The following is a 15,084-nucleotide window of genomic DNA, read 5'->3' as shown; positions in this document are numbered from 1 at the left end:
CCATCTGCCACTCCTCAGCCCATTGGCCCATCTGATCAAGATCCTGTTGTACTCTGAGTTAACCTTCTTCACTGTCCACTACACCTCCAATTTTGGTGTTATCTGCAAATTTAATAACCATACCTCCTATGTTCACAGCTAAATCATTTATATAAATCACAAAAAGCAGTGGACCCAGCACCAATCCTTGTGGCACACCACTGTTCACAGGGCTCCAGTGTGAAAACAACCCTCCACCACCACCCTCTGTCTTCTACCTTCAAGCCAGTTCCACATCCAAATAGCTAGTTGTCCCTGTATTCCATGTGATCTCACCTTGCTAACCAGTCTGCCATGAGGAATCCTGTCGAACGTCCTGTGTATCCATACAGATTGTGTCCAGTGCTCTGCCCTCACCAATCCTCTTCACTACTTCTTCAAAAAACTCAATCAAGTTTGTGAGACATGATTTCCTATGCACAAAGCAATCTTGACTACCCCTAAACAATCCTTGCCTTTCCAAATGCATACAAGCTCTTAAAATGTTAGGTTAATTACCATGCAGTTTCATCAATGAATATATCTCCTCGGCCTGATTGTAATTTTCGCCTTCTCCTGTTTTAATCAGAGTGGCAGAAGTTCATTCTAAATCTAAAACCAACTGTTGTGCTAGCACTGATAAAAGAACTCTGTCTCTCACACAGATGCTCACACTTCTGTTGTTCACAGGCAATGATAAAATGTTAAAGGCATGGATTTTTCTGATGGCATATTTTCCTTTCTGCAGAAAAAGACAGGAGTTGTACATCAGGATCCTGCAGTATCCCTGACCTAATAGAATCTGAGGGGATTGTCTAGGAACTTCAAGGCTCCATTGGGTAAATTCCACTGAGGCTGTAACCTTGTGGAAGTATCTGTTTAAACTGGGGAATTCAGGAGTTCTGCAGCAGTTTGTGGAAAGGCTAGGCTCTGGAAAGCTAATCAAACCTTTGACTGACAATGAAACTGACATCCTAATTTACCACACACACAGTACTACACCTCCTCAAACCACAAGCACCCTCCCAGACTCAGATTTGATGACATCCTCTTCACGCTGAACCCGATTCTCATCCTGGGACCAATCCCCCCTTCCTCTGCCACCAGGCCTGAATCTGCCCCCCCCTTCTCCCCGCTCCCCCCCCCCCCCCCCCGCCCCCCACCTTTCCTCCAGGAACCAGCATCTACTTCCACTGTAGAACCTGACATGTACCCAACTCCCTCCCAATTCCAACATCGCCACTCCTCTCCTTCCTGGGACCCGATAACTCCTACACCGCACCCGCCTCCCCCCATTCCAACAGTGGACCCAATAAGTCTCCTATCTCCCCAGGACTCAATAACCCACTTTCTGGGACTCAAGAAATCCCTCTTTTCAGTACCTGACCTTCTCGCCCAAAGCCAGTAGACCCAACACCCTCCTTTCCTCCTACAGGGTATAAATAGCACTTAACCTCCCAGCCCCCAGTCCCCACCTCCCCACCCCACCCACCACATCAATCCTGATACATCTACCCACCCTCACCTATCCTATATACTCAATCTCTTCCCTGCCATCATTCCCATCTTGTGCCTTGGCACCCTACTACCTGACATCCTAATCTCAGCTTTGCCTTATTTACTACTCTTACATGGAACTGTCAAACTTTCTTTTCTATGCTGCTGGATATTTAAATCATGAAACTCCTGCCATGAAAAGGGGACCATGGTTTACCTTCCCTCCATGATCATGCATAATAGGTATAACATAATGTTTAAGAAGCACTCTATTTTGGGGCCAGCACAGTGTGTAATGAAGAAAACTAGCACAGAAGCCATGTTTTAGAGATCATAGGCGAGTTCAATCATAATGTAAAGCACTAGTGGAGTTACAAATCCTGGGTTTCCAATAGAATGCAAGTAAGAGCTGTGGATTAAGAAAATGGCTTCTCACCATATGTGGCCAGATGATATTGAGGGGGAATTTATTCACATTTCTGTGGTTATGGAGCTACATGCCGTCCAGACCAGGTAAAGACTGCAGGTTTCCACGCCTAGTGTACATTAGTGAGAAGATAGTTTTTTTTTAAATAACGATTAATGATTATTCTGTGGTCACCATTACTTGAGACTAGTTTTCAATTCCAAAGTCACAAATTGAATTTAAATTTCTTCAGCTGGAAGGTCAAATCCATATCCTGAAAGCATTAGTCTGCTTTTGCATAACTTGTCCAGACACAGTATGGAAACAGACCTTTCAGTCTAACTCGTCCATGCCAGCCATGTTCCCAAGGTAAGCTAGTCTCACTTACCTGCATTTGGCCCATACCTCTCCGAACCTTTGTTATTCATGTTCTTATCCAAACCTTTTAAATGTTGTAACCACAGTTGCATCTACCATTTCCTCTTAATGGTCATTCCATACATGAGCCACTCTGTGTAAAGACATTGCACCTCATGTCCTTTTTAATACTTTCTTCCCTCACCTTAAGAATATGCCCTTACCCTATGGAAAAGACCCTTGCTATTCATTTTATCTATGCCTGTCATTTATAAACCTCTATAAGGTCACGTCTCAACATCCTATGCTTCAGTAAGAAAAGTCCCAGTCTATCCAACCTATTTTTATAACTCCAAATCTCAATTTTGGAAACATTCTGGTGTATCTTTTCTGTACACCCTCTCCAATTTAATAATACCCTTTTTATAGTGGGGAGACCATAACTGCACACAGTACTCCAGAAGAGGCCTCACCAATGTCCTGTACAATTTCAATATGAAGTCTAAACCCCTATACTCAAAGGTCAGAACAATGAAGGCAAGTCTGCAAATGCCTTCTTAGCTACCCTGTCTACCTGTGACGCAGATTTCAAAGGAGTACGTACCTTAACCCGTAGGTCTCTCTGAAAACAAAAAATGCTGGAAATCACAGCAGGTTAGGCAGCATTCTTGGAGTGACAAAGAGTTCTTCAGCTCCTGATGAAGAGTCATCTAGACTCATAATGTTAGCTTACTCTCTCCATGGATACTGTCTGACCGACTGTGATTTCCAGCATTTTGTTTTCAGTGCAGATTCCAGCATCTGCAGCAATTTGCTCCTGCCGTAGGTCTCTCTGTTCTACAACACTACTCAGGGCCCTACCATTAACCGTGTAAGTCCTAAATGTAATATTTATTCATTTATTTAAATTAAACTCCATCTACCACTCCTCAGCCCATTGACCCAACTGATCAAGGTCTCTGCGTAATCTTAGGTAACCTTCTTCACTATCCACTATTTTGGTGTCATCTGCAAACTTACTAACCAAACTCCTATATTCTCATCGAAATCACGTATATATACCACCATCTGTCCGCGAGACCCCCACGTGGTTTTAGCATGGGATTGTTGTGAAAGTCACAATCTGTCAAAGGAAGCATTTACCAAGTGCGATTGTCAACACCTACTCCCTTGAATTAAAGATTTTTGTTGTCACTGATACAAACTTAAGAATCACTCTTACAGACACACTTATCGGAGTCCTAAAGAACAATAAAATCTAGGTAAGCTTTTTGAGTAAAGGCAGTAAGATGATATGGAAGGAGGTCTCTGTTACGGCCATGGGTGTGGGTGTTTTTTTAGCAGTGGAAGCTACCAATATTGTAGTCTCTGAATCAGAAGCTTAGGTGCTACCATTGTCATATGCCAGAAGAGAGGAATAGAAGACCCGGTATCGGCATCGGCAGCTGATACATCGGCAAAGGTGACATTGGTGAGGTAGGTCCAGTGGTGAAATATGGCACCGGAGGAATGGCGACTTCAAAGCAGGTTAGGTTCGGTGCTGGCAGCAGAATGGGCATCACGGCAGTGTCGGCAGAGAAAGTGGCATCTGTGGAGAAGGTGACATCTGCAATCGAAAACATTGGGCTTCACTGTGGCAATGCAGTAAGCCCGAATTGGTCATCTGAGAATGGACTGTGATGCTGGGGAGGGGGACATTAGTGGGACAAAGCCTGTTGATGAGACCCCCGCGATGTTGGGTCAGGAGGAAGATGACTCTATTTTCACGAATATTTAAATCTTATATTTGAGGATAAATGGTTTGGAAGACAATAAGTATTTGGTTAGTAAGTTTGCAGATGACACCAAAAGAGTGGACAGTGAGGAAGGTTATCCAAGATTACAAAGAGATCTTGATTGATTGGATTAATGGGCTGAGGAGTGGCAGATGGAGTTTCATTTCAGTCTTATAGCCTCTGTAAGTCAAAATAGTGCCAGAGCATGGCGACATTTTGCATTTTTTTCTGTATTTATTTATTAAATGCAAGTGACAATAAATTATTCCATTCAATTCAATTCAAAATGTCTGGCAACAAGGTATCGTAATACAAAGGGAAAAGTCCAACAGGTTTGTTTGGAAGCATTAGCCTTCGGAGCAGAACTCCAAAAGCTAGTGCTTCCAATTAAACCTGTTGGACTATAACCTGATGTTGTGTGATCTTTAACTTTGTCAACCCCAGTCCAACACTGGCACCTCCACATCAGTATTACAAAGGACGATAGTGATAATGAGCAGGTTCTTACAGTGAGATAGAATCTTCTAGAAGGCAACAGTAAAGTTCTTTCAGATGCACTGAACAGCTTTGTTTTTCAATCCAAGATTGGAAAGAAAACTAATTAAAATGCATGCAATCAAAACAAATGTCTTGACTTGTCATCACAGCCCAGGATGAGATGTTCAACTGAGGGCCTGTCTGCTCCTTCAAATAGATGTAAAAGATTCAGTAACATTGTTGTAGAGAATGAGGCATTCATTCTCAGTATTATGGCCAAATTTTACCTTTCAATTCGCATCACAGAAACAGATCATTTCTTTATTATCTCATTTTTCTTCAGTGGGAGTTTGTTGTACACAAATTGCCTGCAGCACTTAATGCAAACACAAGTGACTGCGCCTCAGATGTACTTTAATAACTTTGCAATCTGGTGATGTCATGCAAAGTGTTAGATTAAAGTGAGCCTTTCTTTTGCCCACAAACAGACCCACGGGGCTGAATCGTGTAGACTTCTGAGTGACCCAGGTCATGGCAAAATGCATTGAAGAATAAATAGGTCCAGCGAGACCCATCTTGATGTTGTGTCATCTTGTATATTTTTCACAAGCGGCGTGGTGTGATTCTCACTTGGCAGCAGTGAGTTTCCAATTGACAGTGGTTAAAGCTTGTTGAACATCTTGTTGGTGGCACAACTTTCACCATTAATATTCAGCCTGCTATCTTTCCAATCCTGCAAAACAACCTGGATGTCAGGAAAACTGGATTTGGAAAGCAGAGTGGGTACGTGGCGACTTCAGCTTGCTGCTTGCTCTGAATAACCTCCATGTTGGACAATGGGGAGGTGATGGCCTAGCGGTAACTGAGCTAATGCTCTGGGGATCCAGTTTGATGGCAGATGGTGGAATTTGAGTTCAATTTTTTGTAAAACTCCGGAATTAAGAATCTACTGGTTAACAGGAATAAAAACGAATCTACCTTTATAGAAACTCTATGGTGTGGAAACAAGCCCTTCAGCCCAACTAACCCTCCAAAGAGTATCCCACCCAAACCCATTCCACTACATTTACCCCCAATTCATACACCTAACCTACACATCCCTGAACACAGTGGGCAATTTACCTAATCTGCACACCCTTGGATTGTGGGAGGAAATCCACACAGACACAGGGCGAATATGTATGCTCCACACAGGCAGTCACCCGAAGCTGGATTTGAACCTGGATTTCTGGCACTAGGAGGCAGCAGTGCTAACCACAGAGCTACTGTGCCACTATCTGGTCCACTAATGCCCTTCAGGCCTGGCCTGGCCTGTTATGTGACTCCAGACCTACAGCAATGTAGTTGACTCTCAATTGCTTTCTAAGTGGCCTAGCAAGCCATTCAGTTGTACTAATCGCTCAAATAAATTAAACTGGACAGGTCACCTGGCACTGATCCAGGTACCTGTTGACTCTGCAAAGTCCTCTTGACTGACACCTGGAGTTTAGTGCCAAACCTAATAGAGCCGTCTCACAGACTAGTCAAGCAACAGCCTGACGTAGGCATACTCATGGAATCATACCTTACAGACAAAGTCCTAGACACCACCATCACCATCACCATCCTTGGATATGTCCTGTCCCACCAGCAGGAAGACCCAGCAGAGGTGGTGACAAGGTGGGATACAGTCAGGAGGGAGTTGCTCTGAGAGTCCTCAACATTGACTCCTGACCCCATGAAGTCTCATGGCTTCAGGTTAAACATAGGCAAGGAAGCTTGCTGCCGATTACCACGTACCATCCTCCCTCAGCTGATGAATCTGTATTCCACATGTTGAAGAAAACTTGGAGGAAGCACTGACGATGATAAAGGCACAAAATGTACTCAGGGTGAGGGATTTCAATGTTCACCACCAAGAGTGGCTTGGACCAGTAAACTGTTTGAGCTAATTGAGTCCTAAGAGACATAGCTGCTAGATTGGATCTGCGGGAGCTGGTGAGGGAACTGATCAGAGGAAAAAACATATTTGACCTCATCCTTACCAACGGCCAGTTGCAGATGTGCCTGTCCATGACAATATCACTAACAGCGACCACCGCACTGTCCTTGTAGAGACAAAGTCCCGCCTTCACATTAAGAATAGCCTCCATTGTGTTGTGTGGCACTATCACTGTGCTAAAAGGGACAGACTTTGATCAGATGTAGCAGCACAAGACTGGGCATCCATGAGATGCTGTGGACCATCAACAATAGCAGAATCGGACTTCAGCACAATCCGTAACCTCATGGCCTAACATATCCCTCACTCAACCATTACCATCAAGCCAGGGGATCAACCCTGGTTCAATGGAGAGTGCAGGAGGGCATGCAAGGGGCAGCACCAGGCACACCTCAGAATGCGGTATTAACCTGGTGAAGCCACCAAACAGGGCTACTTGTGTGCCAAACAACATACGCAGCAAGTGGTAGACACACATAAGCAATCCCACAATCAATGGAGTAGATCTAAGCTCTGCAGTCCTTCCACATCCAGCTGTGAATGATGGTGGACAATTAAAACACCTCACTAGAGGAGGAGGAGGTTCCACAAGTATCCCCTTCCTCAATGACGAAGGAGCCCAGCACATCAGTGCAAAAGATAAGGCTGATGCATTCGCAGCAATCTTCAGTCAGAAGTGCTGAGTGGATGATCCATCTCGGCCTCCTCCAGTGGTCCCCAACATCACAGATACCGGTCTTCAACAGATACGATTCATTCCATGTGATATCAAGAAATGGTTAGAGTCACTAGATATTGCAAAGGTTATGGTTCTGATAATATTCCAGCAATTGTGTTAAAGGTTTATGATCCAGAAAGTTGCCCTTGCCCTAGCCAAGCTGTTCCAGTGTAGTTACAACATGGGAATCTACCCAACAATGTTGAAAATTGCCCAGGTATGTCCTGTATATAAAAAGCAGGACAATTTCAACCCAGACAATTACCACCCCATCACTGTACTCTCCATCATCGATAAAGTGATGAAAGGGGTCATCAACAGTGCTATCAAACAGCACCTGCTCAGCAACAACCTGTTCAGTGATACCCCAGTCTGGGTTTCACCAAGGCCACTCAGCTCCTGACCTCATTAGAGCCTTGGTTCAAATATAGACAAAAGAGCTGAATCCCAGAGGTGAGGTGAGAGTGACAACCCTTGACATCAAGGCCTCATTCGACCAAGTGTGGCATCAAGGAGCCCTAGCAAAACTGGAATCAATGGGCATCAGGGGACAAATTCTCCAGTGGTTAGAGTCATACCTGGCACTTAGGAAGATGGTTGTTGGTGTTCAGGGTCAATCATCTCAGCTCCAGGACACTTCTGCAGGGTCTTCAGGGTACTGTCCTCGGCCCAACCATCTTCAGCTGCTTTATCAAAGACCTTCCCTCCATCATAAGGTCAGAAGTGGGGATGTTCGCCAATGATTATACAATGGTAAGCACCATTCACAACTCCTCAGAAACGAAGCAGTCCATGTTCAAATGCAACAAGATCTGGATAATATCCAGGTTTGGTCTGACAAGTGACATTTGCGCCACACAAATACTAGGCCATGACCATCACCAATAAGAGACAATCACTTCACCTTGACATTCAATGGTGTTACCATCACTGAACTCCCTACTGTCAACATCCTGGAGCTTATCATTGACCAGAAACTCAACTGGATTTGTCATCTAAACACAGTGGCTACACGAGCAAGTCAGAGGCTGTGAGTAACTCACGTCCTGACTCCCCACAGCCAGTCCATCATCTACAAGGTACATGTCAGGAGTGTGATGGAATACTCTCCACTTGCCTGGATGGGTGCAGCTCCAGCAACACTCAAGAAGCTTGACACCATCCAGGACAAAGCAGCCCACTTGATTGGCACCACAACCACAAGAATCTTCTCCTTCCACCACCAATGCTCAGTAGCGGCAGTGTGTACTATTTACAAGATGCACTGCAGAAATTTACCAAAGATCCTCAAACAGGACCTTTCAATCCATGACCATTTCCATCTAGATGAACAAGGGCTTATGGGAACACCACCCCAGCAAGTTTCCCTCCAAGCCACTCACCATCCTGACTTGGAAATATATTGTCGTTCCTTCACTGCTGCTGGGTCAATATCCTGGAATTCCCTCCCTAAGGGCATTGTGGGTCGAGCCACAGCAGGTGGACTGCAGCGGCTCAAGAAGGCAGCTCACCCCCACCTTCTCCAGGACAACTAGGGACGGGCAATAAACGCTGGCCCAGCCAGTGATGCCCACATTCTACAAATGAATTAAAAAACATCTCTGGGCATGCTTCATGAGCAATGGCCACATGCAGATTCTCACTTATCCTCCCATATCCAAGGGCATCTGACAACTACCAGCTTTAAGAATATTCCTGTGTTCGCCTCCCATTCACATACAGCACACTTCTGCAATTCAATGCTGCACGGCATGGTGGCACGGTGGTTAGCACTGCTGCCTCACAGCGCCAGAGACCCGGGTTCATTTCCCGCCTCAGGCGACTGACTGTGTGGAGTTTGCACGTTCTCCCTGTGTCTGCGTGGGTTTCCTCCGGGTGCTCCGGTTTCCTCCCACAGTCCAAAGATGTGCAGGTCAGGTGAATTGGCCATGCTAAATTGCCTGTAGTGTTAGGTAAGGGGTAAATGTAGGGGTATGGGTGGGTTGCGCTTTGGCGGGGCGGTGTGGACTTGTTGGGCCGAAGGGCCTGTTTCCACACTGTAAGTAATCTAATCTACTCTATCTAAGTAATCTAATCTAATCTAATCTAATCTACTTCAGGCTGCACCAGCAACTCTCACTGTAATGCTGCAGCAATGACACTGTGCACTCAGGGACACACACCCAATACATGGACTGGACCACTCTGCATCTCCAAACTCTTCACTTGCTCGAATAGCGCCCACTCACTCTGAAACTGCCTGGTTGATCATAGCATCTCCTGTTTGCATTGCTGAGCCAGTTTGCCCTTTGCTCCCTCAAGCAGTGAACAAGCTCACATAACTTACCTTGTGTCTTGCCTTGCCACTGAGCACAGACACAAATGAAAGAAGCTCATCTTAGGGGAGGCAATGACCTGGAGTATTAATCCCAAAACTCAGGTAATGCTCTGCGGATGTGGGTTCGAATCCTGCCAGGGCAGATGGTGGAATTTGAATTCAATAAGTATCCGGAATTGGGAGTCTAATGATGACCATGAAACCAATGTTGATTGTTGGGGAAAAACCCATTGGGTTCACAAATGTCTTTTAGGGAAGGAAATCTGCCATCTCAACCAATCTGGCCTACATGTGACCTGGAGGAAGAGCACTTCATCTTCCGCTTAGGAACCCTCCAACCACAAGGGGTGAATGCAGATTTCTCCAACTTCCTCATTTCCCCTCCCCCCCACCTTATCTCAGACCCAACCCTTGGACTCAGCACCGCCTTCTTGACCTGCAATCTTCTTCCTGACCTCTCCGCCCCCACCCCCTCTCCGGCCTATCACCCTCACCTTAACCTCCTTGCACCTATTGCATTCCCATCACCGCTCCCCCACGTCCCTCCTCCCTACCTTTTATCTTAGCCTGCTTGGCACACCTTCCTCATTCTTGAAGAAGGGTTTAAGCCCGAAATATAAATTCTCCTGCTCCTTGGATGCTGCCTGACCTTCTGCGCTTTTCCCGCAACACATTTTTCAGCTCTGATCTCCAGCATCTGCAGTGCTCACTTACTCCTAGTTGATTTTAAACTACTGCGAATCCTCTTGCAAGGATGCCTTCCTTGAAGAAGCTCTCTTCCTCCCTCTACAAGGATTTCAGTGAGCCCCCCTCTCACTGCACCCCCCAGGTCATCTCCTCTGCCCTGAAGCTCTTCAGCCACGTTCTCAAACAGAATCGCTACCACAGTCACATCTTCTTCCTCAGCACCTGTCTCCCTCCAAGGGCCCAAGGGATCCTTCCATATCTGTCACAAATTCACCTGCACCTCCACACACATCATTTACTGCATCCGCTGCACCCGATGTGGCCTCCTCTATATTGGGGAGACAGGCCGCCTACTTGCGGAACATTTCAGAGAATACCTCTGGGACACCCGCACCAACCAACCCAACCACCCCGTGGCTGAACACTTTAACTCCCCCTCCCACTTCACCAAGGACATGCAGGTTCTTGGCCTCCTCCATCGCCAGACCATAGCAACACAACGACTAGAGGAAGAGCGACTCATCTTCCGCCTAGGAACCCTCCAACCATAAGGGATGAATGCAGATTTCTCCAGCTTCCTCATTTCCCCTCCCCCGACCTTATCTCAGTCACAACCCTCGGACACAGCACCGCCTTCTTGTCCTGCAACCTTCTTCCTGACCTCTCCGCCCCCACCCCCTCTCCGGCCTATCACCCTCACCTTAACCTCCTTCCACCTATCACATTCCCAATGCCCCTCCCCCAAGTCCCTCCTCCCTACCTTTTATCTTAGCCTGCTTGGTACACCGTCCTCATTCCTGAAGAAGGGCTTATGCCCAAAACGTCGATTCTCCTGCTCCTTGGATGCTGCCTGACCTGCTGCACTCTTCCAGCGACACATTTTTCAGCTCTGGCCTACATGTGACTCCTAGCCCACAGAAATGTGGTTGACTCTCAACTGGCAAGTTAGGGAAAAGCAATAAATAATGGGCTGGCCAGGGACATTCACATCCAATGAATGAATTTTATAAAAAAGCTTTTCGCTGAGGATAGATGTTGCCCCATAGGTCCTGATGCACTAAGCCAAGGGCAGCCTCTGATACGAGCCCAGGGGCTTTGACACAGTCAGAGTGAAGATGCTCTCCACGTGCAAGTTAAAGAGCTGCATGTCAGTCAAGTCACTTTTGTCAGAACGTATCGCAAAAACACACCTTGTGTCTATCTGCTGCGATGTAAGCAGTGGGATTTATATGTATGGTTTAATATTATTTATTGTAAGCTTGCATTTCTGAGTTTTGAGCTAGTAACCAATAGGATTTCTGTCTGAAGTGAAAAATTACCTTGTAAGTATTTATTTTAAAAACAGTTTTTGATGCCTGGATCCAGAGTGTATAGGTTTGTGTGAACCACTAATTGACCTTATTTTGTTTTCGATGGTTTGTTAAGCCGGAAAGGTAAATAATGGGGCCTGGTGGTTTCTTAGAGATTTCTCAAACTTGTTTTTTTTTAAGCCTAAGGAATACGCTTGTAACTTACATAGAACATAGAACAATACAGCACAGGAACAAATCCTTTGGTTCACCATGTCTGAGCTGACCATGATGTCATTCTAAATGAATTCCATCGACTTTCCTGGTCAGTATCCCTCTATTCCTTGCCTGTTCATCTACCTGTCTAAATGTCTCTTAAACCTTGCTAAACCTTTCTGTCTTGATTTAATTTTACTGAGAGTTTTGAGCAGTCCAGTGAAGTCTTTGGTTTAGGCTGGCTGTATGCAGCAGAGAGTCATAGAGATATACAGCATAGAAACAGACCGTTTGGTCCATGCTGAACAGATTTCCTAAATTAATCTAGTCCCATTTGCCAGCCTTTGGCCCCTATCCCTCTAAACCCTTCCTATTTGTATACCCAGATGCTTTTTTAAATGCTGTAATTGTACCAAAGTCCACCACTTCCTCTGGCAGCTCATTCCATACTCTTGCACCACCCTACATATGAAAACATTGTCCCCTTAGGTCCCTTCAAAATATTTCCCCTCTTACCTTAAACCTATGGCTTCTAGTTTTGGACTCGCCCACCCCAGGGAAAAGACCTTGTTTATTTACCCTATCCATGCCCCTCATGATTTTATAAACTTCTAGAAGGTCACCCCTCAGCCTCCAATTCTCCAGAGAAAACAGCCCCAGCCTATTCAACCTCTCCCTATAGCTCAAACACTCCAACCCTGGCAACATCCTTGTAAATTTTTTCTGAACACTTTCAGGTTTCACAATGTCCTTCCGAGACCAGAACTGCACACACTATTCCAAAAGAAGCCTAACCAATGTCCTGTATAGCCACAACATGAGCGGTGCTCCTCAGACGGCTTTATGACGAACGTGGTTACCTTAGAGTGAAGAGTTAATACTAGTCTCGCGTTAGAAATGAGCTTTTGGCATAAAACCCTGAAGAATTTACTTAAAGCTAAGCACAGTTATAATCAGGCACAGAAAGAAGATGTCTGCAGTTCCAGTCTAAAAGATGAAGTCACAAGTAATTAAACCTACCTAAACTGGGTGACACGTTGTTTCAGTGGTTAGCACTGCTGCCTCACGGCGTCAGGGACCTGGATTTGATTCCAGCCTCGGGCAACTGTGATTGGAGTTTACCCCCCTGTCTGCGTGGGTTTCCTCTGGGTGCTCCGGTTTCCTCCCACATGTCCATCGACCTGCAGGTTGGGTGGACTGGTCATGGGGAAATGAAGGGGTTATGGGAAGAGGGTGTGATGCTGTTTGGAGGGTTGGTGCAGACTCGATGGGCCAATGGCCCCTTTCTGCACTGTCGGGATTCTACTGAAGTGTCAGATATCAGAACATGAGCATGAGTGGTGTTTTTTGCACTGTATAAAACAATACTGGCTTGCTTCTTTTCAAGTGTTTTGTGATTAATGGGGTTATACTTTGACTGTGTGTTTGAATCAATATTATTATAAGGTGTTTTGATTTATTCTATTTTATCTTTGTACCTTTTATAATTTTGTTCATACAACCAACGTTTTATTATCCGGCACCGATTGGACCAGGACTGTTCTGGTTGATTAAATATTCCGAATACTCAAGAGGGTACACATAATCAATGTAAAAACACACACTGTGTAACAGAAGCATAATGCGGGTATATACACATCACTGTTATACCTAATTTACAGCATAAATCACCAAAATACTAACGCAACTTCGCCTTAATTAAAACTTAGAGAGCCTTCTAACTCGCATCTTCAACTGACTACTCAGACGTTAGGGTAGATCATGGCACTTGAGGAGAAATTGACTCAATTGTTGATAGTTCATGTGCCCATTTGATTAAACAAGTGTATTTAAATTGAGATAAATAAATCTAAAAGCAATAACAGAGCAGAGTAATACCTTGAACTCCAAGGTATTTGCAGAATATACTTTTTGCTGGTTTATCGAGTGCCAGTTTTTAAGCTCCCAGTTAAAACAAAGCTTGCTTAGGGTATATTTCAGTTTTATTGCTAAAGCAAATTCTGCAGCATTGGCATATTTACGTTTCAGTCAGAGGACCACTTAGAGAATACAAAAATAAATCAAAATATGATCAACCAAGTCAGATTCTTATCTGAGATCTGGCATTAGAACATCAACTGAGATTATGATGACACTGCCCTATTGGCAGCTTCTTTCCACCTTGGATTTGTAGGGAGATTGAAAGTGGGTGACATAGTGGTTAATTACCATGGTGAAGGTGAGGAGGTGTCCCGAAAGACTGAATAGGAAACGCAGAGGGCATGCAAGATTAATGCTGTCGGGGGTTGGGGTGGACGGCAGTGAGTGAGAGAAGGTGCTGCAGGCAGTGTAGAGACTGGTAGGACATGAGACTTGATTAGAAATGATGCAGTAGCAGAGATAGACCTGGAGGAAGAGCACTTCATCTTCCGCTTAGGTTCCTGCCTGCAGAAAGGGGCACAGATTTCCCGCGTGTGCCATATCTGGGGTAAATGCCTCGAATTGGGCACCATAGCTCAGGCTCGTTTGGGCGTGCTACGGGCTTTTAGAGATAGTGCCAGCACGAGGGATGCCAAGGAGCTCTGGGATGTCTGATGAGGTTTTAGCCATGCTGGGAATGGCAAGATGCAACTGGAGTAGGAAATTTGGGATGCTATAGGGAACCTGCCGGGGCTTGTGATGAAAAGTCCTTCATTAAACTTGACACAACTTGGACTTAGCCAAAAAACATAAGATTCAGCCAATAAACCCAAATGGAAAGGCACACAGACATAGGGACACATGGGGCCACATAAGTAGGTACCTGGACTCACAGGTAAACACACACACACACACAGAGACACAAATACAAACACACAGAGACAGACAACACAAACACTGTCTCTCTCACACACAAACACACACACACAAACACACGGACACAGACAACACAAGCACTGTCTCACACACAGAGACAGACAACACAAGCACTGTCTCACACACAGAGACAGACAACACAAACACTGTCTCACACACACACACACACACACACACACAAAAACACAAACACTGTCTCACACACACACACACACACGCATACACAAAAACACACGCACTGTCTCACATGCACACACACACACAGATAGACAACACAAACACTGTCTCACACATGCTTTGGAGATGCCGGTGTTGGACTGGGATGTACAAAGTTAAAAAAATCACACAACACCAGGTTATAGTCCAACAGGTTTAATTGGAAACACTAGCTTTTGGAGTGCTGCTCCACTTGATGAAGCAGCAACGCTCCAAAAGCTAGTGCTTCCAATTAAACCTGTTGGACTATGACCTGGTGTTGTATGATTTTTAACTGTCTCACATACACACACAC

Source organism: Chiloscyllium punctatum, chromosome 49 (assembly GCF_047496795.1).
Source record: "Chiloscyllium punctatum isolate Juve2018m chromosome 49, sChiPun1.3, whole genome shotgun sequence".
NCBI classification, from domain to species: domain Eukaryota; kingdom Metazoa; phylum Chordata; class Chondrichthyes; order Orectolobiformes; family Hemiscylliidae; genus Chiloscyllium; species Chiloscyllium punctatum.
This window is presented reverse-complemented; position numbering follows the sequence as displayed.